At 44.6% G+C, this 13,461-nt stretch overlaps 1 pseudogene; it reads left to right on the top strand.

The window, feature by feature from the left end:
• Positions 1-1,130: 1,130 nt before the first annotated feature.
• On the top strand, positions 1,131-4,098 carry LOC113884917 (annotated as a pseudogene).
• The last annotated feature ends 9,363 nt before the right edge of the window (positions 4,099-13,461 follow it).

Below are 13,461 nucleotides of genomic sequence, written 5' to 3'. Positions count from 1 at the left end.
TTCTTATTTGCAGACTCTGACTTTCTGTGTTAGCAACCACAGCTCTAGCTCTTCACATGGGATCTGGGAGAGAAGAAGCTGCATAGTATTCCCTGGATGCACCACCGGTTTCTGAGTGCTGGGCTGGGGCTACACCCAGGTGAAGGTTGGGGCTTGAATTCAGGTGGGTCTGGAAGCACAGGACTGGGGTCTCGTGGCTTCTCCATCCTCAGGTTGGCCTGCCTAGTGCTTGATCAGCTGTGAGTGAGATCCCGAGAAAGGCTCCCGGTGACTGAGCTTAAGGATGGAGCCCCTGGTGAGTAGTGATGCTTCCTCCTGAAGCTGCACCCAGTCCCCATCCTTCCTCAGCTCAGCCGCCCACTCTGGACAGTGGTAGGGTTGTTCTGTCTAAACCAGAATATCCCTGATGTTTTAGGAATCGGTGACATTTGAAGATGTAGCCGTCAACTTCACCCAGTTGGAGCCTGCTAGACAAGTCCCAGAAAAACCTGTTTAGAAATGTGATGCTGGAAACTGTCTCCCACCTGGTCTCTGTAGGTGAGTCTGTCAACAGGGATGTGCCTGCACCTGTGTCCATTCTGTTCATTCACTCACTGAACAAGCATTTAGAACAGCTTCCCTGTGTCCCACTCAGCTGCTTCCTGATTCTCTGATAGTCCTCATAATTACTTAAAGGAAGACATTCCTTTTCATGGCACTTTTCATTACCACACTGAAAGGTTATCTTGGCCAGGTTTCATATCTTTATTGGTACTTAGTCTCAAAGTTCAGAACAGGATTGGGGATTCAATGGACATTTTAATGTATAAATAAAAGGATCAAATATTTAAAATAATAATTCTTCTGTTCGAATCACTTCATGAAGACTTAACACCAGAGTCCTGTATATGACATAATTTCGATTCTTCCTGTAAGATGAATCACTACTGGATCCTGTTTGACAGGAATATTCAGCCCACTGTAGAGTCTTTTGATCTTTCCCATTTGGAAAAGACTGAGGATTCTGTGGCCTCTCTCTGAACTGGTGCACGGGCATCAGCCCCTAGACAGCCTCACTGTTCTTGCTGCTGCTCTGGGTTTCCTCCTGGTCTGCTGAAGGACCTTCACTGTTCTGTCCGGTGAAGATGTTACCTGCACCGACCTTCAATTATCTCTTTATTTTCTTCACTACCTTACCCATGACTTGAGCACAGCAAATGGTAATTAGCCCACACTTAAATCCACGTTTATTTGTTTTTTAATCAAACAGGCTATGAAATTAGCATATCAGATGTGATTTCATAGCTGGAACAAGGAACAGAGCTGCGGACTGAAGCAGCAGGAGGCCTCCAAGGTCAGTCCAGGTGAGCGTCAGAGGCCTGGGCTTCAGGGCAAAACGGTTTCAGCTGGTGTGTTAAGTCCTTGGCGACACCAGATGAAAGTCTGATGAAGACAGGGATATATTCCAAAGTGGAAGTGAGGACATTGGGGCATATTCCTCGTGTTGTCATCCTTCTGGGCCCCTATCATCACAATTCATATTACTTCCTGCCATTTTCTCGTATTTAAGGAAAGGTTTCTTGTGGAGTTATCGCACCTAAATTTTCACATAGTAATTCTTGTCCTGATCCTGCCATTTCATGTTTTTTCCACCATTTTCTGACCCAATGTCTCCTGACCACATTACATTGTTATATTTTAATCCTGTTTTTCTTTGCTAATAGACAATGACTTTTAAAATATTTCAAATACTACATTGAATATTTCCTTGCTATACACAGTTTCTCCAACTGAGTGCCAATATTTGAAACATACTCACATGACCTTGGTGGTTGTCTACATTTTATTTCCCTAATGCCATTCTAAAATCTATATTTTTTTCCCTTCTTTAGGCAGTGAACGATCCCTTAAACAACAAGAAATGATATTCATGCAAAGTGTCTACAGAAAGCACATATCCTCTACTATGTCAGTAGTAAGTTTCAGGGGTGGGAAACTCAGTCATCCAAATGAAAGACCCAGCAGTGTGATAAGTTGGTAATTGAGCACAGTTGCCTGTGTGTAAGTTGAGATAAAGCTTTCAGAGCAAATTTTTGAATAGTCTGAAATTGGTTAAGTGAATATGAGCTTAAAACTAATGTAAGGAAAAAAGTCAATATCACAAACATTGTTCATCTCCTAGTCTTTAGAACACACTGAAGTTTTCAAAATTATCTGATATCTGGGGTTTGGAAACTATAAAAGAGAATGTTTGTGCCTGAAGGGGAGTATCACAACATGTTTGCAACCAACACGGGAGACAGTTTACCAGGAGACTATTACTGGCTGATGCTCTAGGGTGAACATGTAGAAGAATAAGTGTCTGCCTGGACATGGGCAAACCAGTAACAGCCTCATATCTCCTTTCCCAAAACAGGTTTCTCACCAGCAAGGGGATCCTGCTGCATGCACTAATTTGAGAGATGAATTAGCTTCTAGATCTTCACCTCAACATTCATCAATTCACTTAAGAAGGAAACATGTCAGCAAACAGTGTGGAAAATCATGTAGTCAAGGATCATTTCTTAATGCACAGGGTCCTATTCACACTAGAGGAAAATCATGTGAATGTCCTCTATGTAGAAAAGTCTTTAATAATTACTTTAACCTCAGATGACACAGGATGATTCACACAGGAGAGAAACCATACAAATGCAGTCTCTGTGGAAATGGCTATTTTCTGAGAAAACACAACCGGGTCCACACGGGAGAGACACGATTCGAATGTCACGTGTGTGGGAAGCTCTTCAAAGTTCATACCTGGAACATGAGAAAACACACAGGAGAGAAGCTCTATAAATGTCGTCTGTGTGAGAAAAGTTTTCATCAAATCTCTTACCTTAGAAAACACGAGAAACTCCATCCCAAAGAGAAGCGCTATGAATGTTGTCAGTGTGGGACTCTTTAGCCAAAGCTCTGGCCTTAGTCAGCACAAGAGAATCCACACTGGAGAGAAACCTCACGTGTGTCTTGTGTGTGGGAAGGCCTTCAGTCAGAGTTCTGGATTGACTCGGCACAAAAGGACCCACACAGGAGAGAAACTCTATCAATGTCAGCGGTGTGGGAGCACCTTCAGTCAATATGCAAACCTGAGAAGGCATGAGAGAACACACACGGGTGAGCAACCCTATGAGTGTCAGCTCTGTGGGAAGTGCTTTAGTCACTGCTCTTCTCTTAGACGACACGAGGAAACCCAGCACCAGAGAGAAAGGCAGGAAGGCCCTCAGTAGACTTTCTCACCTGAGGTGACATGCTGTTCCTTCCACATTCCACAGATGAGGAATGTGGGAGGAACAGCAGCCATAGCATTAGCATTTAAACTCACCAAATTCACACTCACTAAAGTAACTGTCTGTAATCAATATGGAGGCTCCTTCAGGCATCACACTCCCTGTCCAGACAGGAATCACCTGTGGACATGGATCCACATGTGCACTATCTCTGTGGCGAAGCCTTTAGTCACTGGCCCGACCTCAGGTAACTTAGCAGAACTCCCTCTAAATACAATATGGGTGTTTTCAGCAACAACTCCAAACTTTTAAAGACCCTAGAGGATGTGAGCTGAGGATAAGAACACCTAGTTTTTCTTTCATAATTATTGTTCAACATGAGCCAACTCCATGTGAAGAACCACTAGGACTTTGATAACTGTCAACAAACATTCGGCCAAGCCCCAGGCTTGATGTGCACAAGAAATTCCGTGAAAAAAATAAGCACTAAAACAAGAACAAAGACGAAGACCTTTGAGAAATACTAAAGTCTGTTGAGCAGCACCAAAGCATACTTCTGAACAATTTATCCTAGAAAAGTGATTTCACAGAAAGTTCTGAGAAATTCTCTCTCCATAGAGCAACCCCTCTGGTCCACATGTACTCAGACTATACAACATACCATCAGTGTCATGAAGGAAGGGAAGTCTTCGGTGATCACTTATTTCTCAGTCAACACAAACTTATCACACTGAGGATGCAGCAATCCTAAAATCACAGTGGAGTTACAGCTAGATTTCGTATCAGAAGAAAAAAATCCTGTGTAGGAGGTGTAGTGTTAGTCGCTCAGTCATGTCAGACTCTTTGTGACCCCACGGACTGTAGCCCACCAGGTGCCTCTGTCCATGGGATTCTGCAGGCCAAGAATAGTGGAGTGGGTTGCCATTCCCTTCTTCAGAGGATCTTCCTAACCCCGGGATTGAACCCAGGTCTCCTGCATTACAGGCAGGTTCTTTGTGTAGCAGGGCAAACCCCTAAAAGATCCTTTGTGCAAGCCCCTAAAAACTGCTGTAACATACAATCCTGTCTCCCTGGTGGCTCAGTGGTAAAAAATCCACCTGCAATGCAGGAGACGTGGGTTTGATCCCTGGGTCCAGGAGATTCCCTGGAGAAGGAAATGGCAACCCACTCCAGCATTCTTGCCTAGAGAACCCCATGGAAAAAAGAGCCTGGGGGTACAGTCCATGGGGTTGCAGAGTTAGTCACAACCTAGCAGTTGAACAACAACAACAGCAAACACGTGAGTAGATTGTGATTTGGAGAAAGACCTATTCATTAAAACGTGGCATGAAATGGAGAATGAAGAGACCTGGCGACGTGGATGTAAAGTTCTGTAAGAAGTTAAAATTTGTGTGTACAATAAATATTGTAAATATTCAAACAATCGTTTGTGGCTAAAGGAGCTCATTGTTGCTGTCTGGTTGCTTTGCCTGTGTTCATGCTAGTCGCTTCAGTCGTGTCCAGCTCTTTTTGATCCCATGAACCACAGTCTGCCAGGCTCTTCTGTCCATAGGATTCTCTAGGCAAGAATACTGGAGTGGGTTCCCATGCCCTCCGCCAGGGGATCTTCCCAACTCAGGGATCAAATTCATGTCTGTTTATGTCTCCTGCATTGGCACATGGGTTTTTATCAGTTGTGCCACCTGGGAAGTCTGGTTTCTTTGGGCCCCTATAAACACAAGGACGCAGGTCTGCACTCTGAGAAAGTGGGCAGAGACTCAGCCCCATTCTCTGAGTCCCCCTTTCTCCACTGCTCTTTCCATACACCTCAGCTCCACTCATTTCAACATCTCCCCACCCTATCTACCCCTTCAGGCCCTGGGGGTGACACAGCTCTGATCTTCAGCTCCACTGGCCAGGTTTCCCAGAATGTCATGACCTGCTCAAGCAGGGACCTGGGGGGAGTCTCAGAAACCTCTGTTCTTATATTATTTGAGGCCCTTCAACCTATGTCTGCGGATGGAAACCACCTGGGGCTCAAGAGACAGACATGTGATCTCTGCCCTCCCAGACCTCAGAAATCTTTGTTATTTTGTCCCCAAATCTCTGAACTGAGCCAAGTGGATAAAGAGTTCCTTCCATGATTGTACTCTTTATCTTACTCAGCTGATTCCTGAATTATGCACACAGCAGTCTCAACAGAAACCCAGTCGTGTTACCCTCACATAAGCTCATGGGATAAATCTGCAAGAATATAAAATACCTAAGACTATCAGCCATCACACAAGCAGGTTTTTAAAAGAATTAGTGCAATGTCCTTTTCCAAAGAAAGAAATGAATGTCATCACAAAGCAAATCTCCTCTCTTGTCTGTAGGACTTCCAGGGAGAGTCTTCTTGGATATCCACTCGGATGAGGTGTGTTCCTGCCAAAGCAGCACAATTCCCCAAGAAGGCCCGAGTCCACTCACAGAAACACACACAAGGATAGTACTGATACCTCACTACTTTTCTTTTTTTGTTACTTATTTATTTAGTTTTAGCTATGCTGGGTCTTTTTTGCGATGATTGCTTTTTCTCTAGTTGCAGCGAGCCAGGGCTACTCTCTGGTTGCCCTGTGGAGGCTTCTCCTTGCAATCGCTTCTCTTGCTGCAGAGCACAGGCTCTGTGGTGCATGGACTCAGTAGTTGTGTCTCCCGGGCGCTAGAACGCAGGCTCAATAGTGGCACATGGGCTTAGTTGCTCTGTAGCATGTGTGATCTCCCCACACCAGGGATCGAACCCATGTCTCCTGCACTGGCAGGTGGAGTCCTGTCCTCTGAACTACCAGGGAGACTCCATCATTAGCTTTCAAAATCTCCACGAGGAATTCTGGGGACAGCCAGGTGGTAAAACTGAGCAAGGGTAAGGGGCAACCAATTGTCTTGTCTGTCTATTGTCATGCATTTCATTCCTTGGGTACAAATGGCTCAACAAGGTCATGTGACCTTGGAGTAGGTCAGTTTGCAAAGACAACTTTCCCCATGCACACATCCTTGGCCTCCTGAGTAGCTTCATATCATCCAGTAAGTTTGTCCAGCACCCATTTTTCTGAGATTCTACTGACAGATAGGAGGAGTGCACCTGGATTTCAGGTTGCTTTGAAATATATGTGGTGTTCAGCTAAACCCCCAGAGAAATGGAACAGCAGTCAAAATATGTAGTGATGTGGCTTTAGACAATGGGGTGAAGATTCTTTAATTTTTTTTCATTTTCATTTTATTTTCTGAGGTATTCTGTTATAGTATTAGAGTTTTAGGTTTACAGCAATATATTTCAGCTCCTGCATGCCGTGCACCTGCTCAGCACCAACACATTATCTTCCCTCCTTTACTCTCCATGACTGTGTTACCCTTGGGCCCTCCCCCCTGCAAATTCCCGGCTGCATCCACCACTCAGTTCCGTGCATCTGTGTATGTGTTCTTGTGTCATTTGTTTTGTTCCTTGATTTTTTTTCCACTTGTTTTCTTTTTGTTTCTTGGTTTCTTCCTGCTTCACACATGAGTAGAGTCAATAGGTGTTTCTCTTCTCTTAATCTGTCTTCAGACATGGAAGGAACAGGCTGATATATGACTTGGATTGGTCAGGAAAATCTTAACAAGGTCACATGACCTTGGAGCAGTAACGACTCAGCTAAGAAAGGGAAATTCCACCACGGACCCTCAGCCACCTCCGAGGCTGCATCTCCTCCATTGGATGGAGTCCAGCGCCCACCATTCTGAGTATCTACTCACAGATTGGAGGTACCCAGCTAGACTTCAGGTTGTTTGTTTTTATTTGGTGTTCAGTGTATCCCCCAGAGAAACAAGACATAGATAAAATATGTACACAGGTGGCTTTATGCACTGTGAAAGTCGTTCAGTGCTGCCTGACTCTTTGCGATCCCATGGACTGTATAGTTCATGGAATTCTCCAGGCAAGAATATGGGAGTGGGTAGCCTTTCTCTTCTCCAGGGAATTTTCCCAACCCAGGGATCGAACCCAGGTCTCCCGCATTGCAGGCAGATTCTTTACACGCTGAGACACAAGGGATGCACTGAGGCATGGATAATGTAATTTTTAAGTATTTCTTTTTCTAGTGTATCTTTGGGTTACAGTAGTACATGCTTTATTTCTATAAAAAGTAGATTTCAACTCTGGTATGCCATAAAACTGACCAGCACCAAAAACTGGGTTTTTCTTTTACCGTCCTGTGGGCCTCTTTTACTGCCACCCTCGGACACCAGCTGCTCTGTTCTGTGAATGTGTGTTTATTCTTGTGTCACTTGCTCTCTCTTAATAATCTTTTGTACTTCTTCCCTCTTTTTCTTTGCATTTAGTGTTCCATATATGAATGAATTTATAAGGTATTTCTCTTTTCTGAAAGTGTCTGCAAGATGTTGTTAGATCAAAGGTGATACTTAACCTTGATTGGATTAATACAACCTCATCAAGGTCAGGTGATGTGGGAGCAGACTCAAAGGTAGTAGGAAAGGGAAATGACCCCACTGACCCTCCTTAGCCACCTTCAAAGGTGCACAGACTGTACAGCACCGACATTCTGAGCATTTACTGACAGGTAAGACGTATGCAGCTGGGATTGAGGCTGATTTAAGTTTGGTGATGTGTGTCCATCGGAGAAATAGGACAGTAGACAAAAGAGGTACCGATGTGGTCTAGGCGATGGGGTATGGATACTTTAATGTTTACATTTCATGATTTTTGTAGGGTGATTTTCTTGAAGAGATCTCTAGTCTTTCCCATTCTGTTGTTTTCCTCTCTTTCTTTGCATTGATTGCTGAGGAAGGGTTTCTTATCTCTCCTTGCTATTCTCTGGAACTCTGCATTCAGATGCTTATATCTTTCCTTTGCTCCTTTGCTTTTGGCTACTCTTCTTCTCACAGCTATTTGTAAGGCCTCCTCCGACAGCCATTTTGCTTTTTTGCATTTCTTTTCTATGGGGATGGTTTTCATCCCTGTCTCCTGTACAGTGTCACGAACCTCCATCCATAGTTCCTCAGGCACTCTGCCTATCAGATCTAGTCCCTTAAATCTATTTCTCCCTTCCACTGTATAATCATAAGGGATTTGATTGAGGTCATACCTGAATGGTCTAGTGGTTTTCCCTACTTTCTTCAATTTAAGTCTGAATTTGGCAAGAAGGAGTTCATGATCGGAGCCACAGTCAGCTCCCAGTCTTGTTTTTGCTGACTGTAAAGAGTGTCTCCATCTTTGGCTGACAATAATATAATCATTCTGATTTCGGTGTTGACCATCTGGTGATGTCCATGTGTAGAGTCTTCTCTTGTGCTGTTGGAAGAGAGTGTTTGCTATGACCAGTGCGTTCTCTTGGCAAAACTCTATCAGCCTTTGCCCTGCTTCATTCCGTACTCCAAGGCCACATTTGCCTGTTACTCCAGATGTTTCTTGACTCCGTGCTTTTGCATTCCTGTCCCCTATAATGAAAAGGACATGTTTTTTGGGTGTTAGTTCTAAAAGGTCTTGTAGGTCTTCATAGAACCGTTCAACTTCAGCTTCGTCAGCGTTACTGGTTGGGGCATAGGCTTGGATTACCGTGATATTGAATGGTTTGCCTTGGAAACAAATACAGATCATTCTGTGGTTTTTGAGATTGCATCCGAGTACTGCATTTCGGACTCTTTTGTTGACCATGATGGCTACTCCATTTCTTCTAAGGGATTCCTGCCCACAGGAGTACATAAAACGGTCATCTGAGTTAAATTCTCCCATTCCAGTGCATTTGAGTTCGCTGATTCCTAGAATGTCAATGTTCACTCTTGCCATCTCCTGTTGGACCACTTCCTATTTGCCTTGATTCATGGACCTGACGTTCCAGGTTCCTATGCAAAACTGCTCTTACAGCATCGACCTTGCTTCTATCACCAGTCACATCCACAGCTGGGTATTATTTTTGCTTTGGCTCCATCCCTTCATTCTTTCTGGAGTTATTTCTCCACGGATCTCCAGTAGCATATTGGGCACCTACCGACCCGGGGAGTTCCCCTTTCAGTATCCTATCATTTTGCTTTTTCATATTCTTCACAGGGTTCTCAAGGCAAGAATACTGAAGTGGTTTGCCATTCCCTTCTCCAGTGGACCACATTCTGTCAGACCTCTCCACCATGACCCTCCCGTCTTGGGCAGCCCCACACGGCATGGCTTTGTTTCATTGACTTAGACAAGGTGTGGTCCGTGTGATCAGATTGGCTAGTTTTCTGTGATTGTGGTTTCTGTGTGTCTGCCCTCTGATGCCCTCTCGCAACACCTGCCATCTTCCTTGGGTTTCTCTTACCCTAGACGTGGGGTATGTCTTCACGGCGGCTCCAGAAAGCGCAGCTGCTGCTCCTTACCTTGGACGAGGGCTATCTCCTCATGGCCGCCGCTCCTGACCTTGAAGGTGGAGTAGCTCCTCTCAGCCCTCCTGCGCCCATGCAGCCGCCAATCCTCGGATGTGGGGTAGCTCTTCTCGGCCACTGATGGTGTGATCACTCACCTAGAGCCAGACATCCTGGAATGTAAAGTCAAGTGGGCCTTAGAAAGCATCACTACCAACAAAGCTAGTGGAAGTGATGGAATTCCAGTGGAGCTATTTCAAATCCTGAAAGATGATGCTGTGAAAGTGCTGCACTCAATATGCCAGCAAATTTGGAAAACTTAGCAGTGACCACAGGACTGGAAAAGGTCAGTTTTCATTCCAATCCCAAAGAAAGGCAATGCCAAAGAATACTCAAACGAACACACAATTGCACTCATCTCACACGCCAGGAAAGTAATGCTCAAAATTCTCCAAGCCAGGCTTCAGCAGTACCTGAACCGTGAACTTCCAAATGTTCAAGCTGGTTTTAGAAAAGGCACAGGAAAGAGAAATCAGATTGCCAACATCGAAATAGCAAGAGAGTTCCAGAAAAACATCTATTTCTGCTATATTGACTATGTCAAAGCCTTTGACTGTGTGGATCACATTAAACTGTGGAAAATTCTGAAAGAGATGGGAATACCAGACCACCTGACCTGCCTCTTGAGAAACCTATATGCAGGTCAGGAAGCAACAGTTAGAACTGGATATGGAACAACAGACTGGTTCCAAATAGGAAAAGGAGTACGTCGAGGCTGTCTATTGTCACCCTGTTCATTTAACTTATATGCAGAGTACATCATGAGAAACGCTAGGCTGGAAGAAGCACAAGCTGGAGTCAAGACTGCTGGGAGAAATATCCATAACCTCAGATATGCAGATGACACCACCCTTATGGCAGAAAGTGAAGAGGAACTAAAAAGCCACTTGATAAAAGTGAAACAGGAGAGTGAAAAAGTTGGCTTAAAGCTCAAAATTCAGAAAATGAAGATCATGGCATCTGGTCCCATCACTTCATGGCAAATAGATGGGGAAACAGTGGACACAGTGGCAGACTTTATTTCTGGGGGCTCCCAAATCACTGCAGATGGTGATTGCAGCCATGAAATTAAAAGATGCTTGCTCCTTGGAAGGAAACTTAGGACCAACCTAGATAGCATATTGAAAAGCAGAGATATTACTTGGCCAACAAAGGTCCGTCTAGTCAAGGCTATGGTTTTTCCAGTGGTCATGTCTGGATGTGAGAATTGGACTGTGAAGAAAGCTGAGCATCGAAGAATTGATGCTTTTGAACTGTGGTGTTGGAGAAGACACTTGAGAGTCCCTCGGACTGCAAGGAGATCGAACCAGTCCATCCTAAAGGAGATCAGTCCTGGGTGTTCATTGGAAGGACTGATGCTGAAGCTGAAACTCCAATCCTTTGGCCACCTCATGCGAAGAGTTGACTCATTGGAAAAGACCCTGATGCTGGGAGGGATTGGGGGTAGGAGGAGAAGGGGACGACAGAGGATGAGATGGCTGGATTGCAATACCGACTCGATGCACTTGAGCTTGAGTGAACTCCCAGAGTTGGTGATGGACATAGAGGCCTGCCCTGTGCTGTGATTCATGGGGTAGCAAAGAGTCGCACACAAATGAGCGACTGAACTGAACTGATTCAGCGAATTTGTTAGATTAAACGTTATGTGTACAAAAAATATATTTCGATTCCAGTCGATCAGACAATTGGTGAGCACCAACAACTTGGGTGTTTCGTGACCATCCTGTGGACCTGTTTCACTCATCAGCTGTCCCCTTGCCACTATCCTCTGACATGCCCTGCTCTGCTCTGTGAGAATGTTTGCTTTTTTGTCATTTGCTTTCCTTTCTTTATTTTTTTTTTGACTTATTTGCTTTTGAAATTTGTGTTTAGTGTTCCACATGGAAGTGAATTCACAAGGTATTTCTCTTTTCTAAATGGGTCTTCAAGACACAAGACAAGATACAGGGTGAGTTTTGCTGTTCAGTCGCTCAGTTGTGTCTGACTCCTTGTGACCCCCCTGGACTGTAGCCTACATAACATTGATTGGTTAAGAAAATCTCATCAAAAAAAAAAAAAAAAGGAAGGAAAACCTCATCAAGGTCATGTGACCTTAAGGGAGTATAAAGTCAGTGGGAAAGGGAAATTTCCCCTCTGACCCTCCTCAGCCACCCTGAAAGCTGCATCTCCTCAGCTGGAGTGTCCAGCACTCATGATTCTGAGCATCTGCTGACAGACTAGAGGCTCACAGCTGAATTTCAGGTTGTGTGGTTTAAATTTGGTGTTTGGCCTGTCCCTCAGGGAAACGGGACAGCCTGGGATCGATTCTGTAATTTCTTTTGAATTTTATTTTACTTGTTTTAAGTTTTGGTATTATCCTAATATAATTTTAGTGAAGTTTTAGGTGTATCACCATACATTTCAGCTTCTGTGAATCACACACCTTCTCAGCAGCAAAAACTGCAGTTTTCCTCTGTTACTATTTGCTGCCCCATTTTCTTTGAGGTTCCTCTTCTGATTTCCTTTACTCAGGTCTGTGTATCTTTGTATTTGCTATCATGTCCACGTTGTCTTCTTTAAAATTCTTTTTTCTTGTTTTCTTTTTGTTTGTCTTTTGTGTTCCACACATGAGGGAAATCGTGAATTATTTCTTTCTCTTCACATGTCTTCAGATGTGGTTAGACCAAAGGGAATAGATGACGTCACTTGGCTAAGAAACTCTCGACAAGCTCATGCGACTTTGGAGCAGCCTCAGGTCAGCAGAGAAAGGGACATTCCTTCTTGACTGGTCCTCAGCCACCATGAAATCTGCATCTCCCTCAGTGAGGGCAAGCCTCTCCCACCTCTCTGATCATCTCCTACAGAGAGGAGGAACACAGCTGGATTTTAGATTGGTTTGCTTTTTAAAGCTGGTGTTCAGCATATCGTTCAGAAAAAAAGTCCATAGTAAACTTATGTAGTGGTATGGCCTGGCAATAGGGTAAGGTGTCTTGAACTTTATGATTTCATTTTTTAAATTGAGTAAACATTGATGTTAATATTAGATGTTTCATTTGTAGTTTGTTTTGTTTTTGTTTTGTTTTGTTTTGTTTGCAATTACAAAGCTAATTTTAAAACTTTGGGGTGGGTGAACTCCACAGGAATAGAAAAGACTGGGAAAGGATAACCCCCTCACCCTCTGAGAGTGGCCGAAAGGGAGAGAGGCTACGTGAGGGGAAGGAAGCACAAAAGGGACCTGCTGCAGACTCAGGGCAAAGGGAACGCCATGGGTCCTGGGGCCCGGGACCCCTGCAGCAGGAAACCCCAGCATTGGGGCACTGGCTTCAGGGACACAGGCCAAGGGCTAGAGGGTTGCACACGAAGCCCCACAGCTACTTGGCTTCCCCCTTCCCTTTTGCCTTTCTCAGCTTCTGTTGCGTGATCTGCATGTCCCTCTGCTTGGGGAACAATCACCCCAGCAGCTCAGTGCTTTCCCTTAACTGAGCTGCTCTGCCTTTTCTGATTCTTCTGGCGGGCAAGCTCCTGCTGGCTACCTCGCGTCATGCTGACTGCAGCGACTCTGCCCTTTTGTACATTATCACATTTCAGTTTTTGAACCTTATTCATGCTCACCACCCAGATTTTCCTCTCTCACTGCCACTACACATTTGACCACCGTGACTATCCTGGCTTCTCCACCGAAGTTTCCTCCCTCAGTTCAGTTTAGTCGCTTAGTCATGTCTGACTCTTTGCTACCCCATGGACTGAAGCACATCAGGCTTCCCTGTCCATCACCAACTCCGGGAGCTTACTCAAACTCATTTCCATCGAGTTGGTGATGCCA

The sequence above is a fragment of the Bos indicus x Bos taurus genome, chromosome 27, assembly GCF_003369695.1.
Source record: "Bos indicus x Bos taurus breed Angus x Brahman F1 hybrid chromosome 27, Bos_hybrid_MaternalHap_v2.0, whole genome shotgun sequence".
NCBI lineage: Eukaryota > Metazoa > Chordata > Mammalia > Artiodactyla > Bovidae > Bos > Bos indicus x Bos taurus.
Note: the sequence above shows the minus strand (reverse complement) of the source record. Positions and strands in the feature narration are given on the sequence as shown.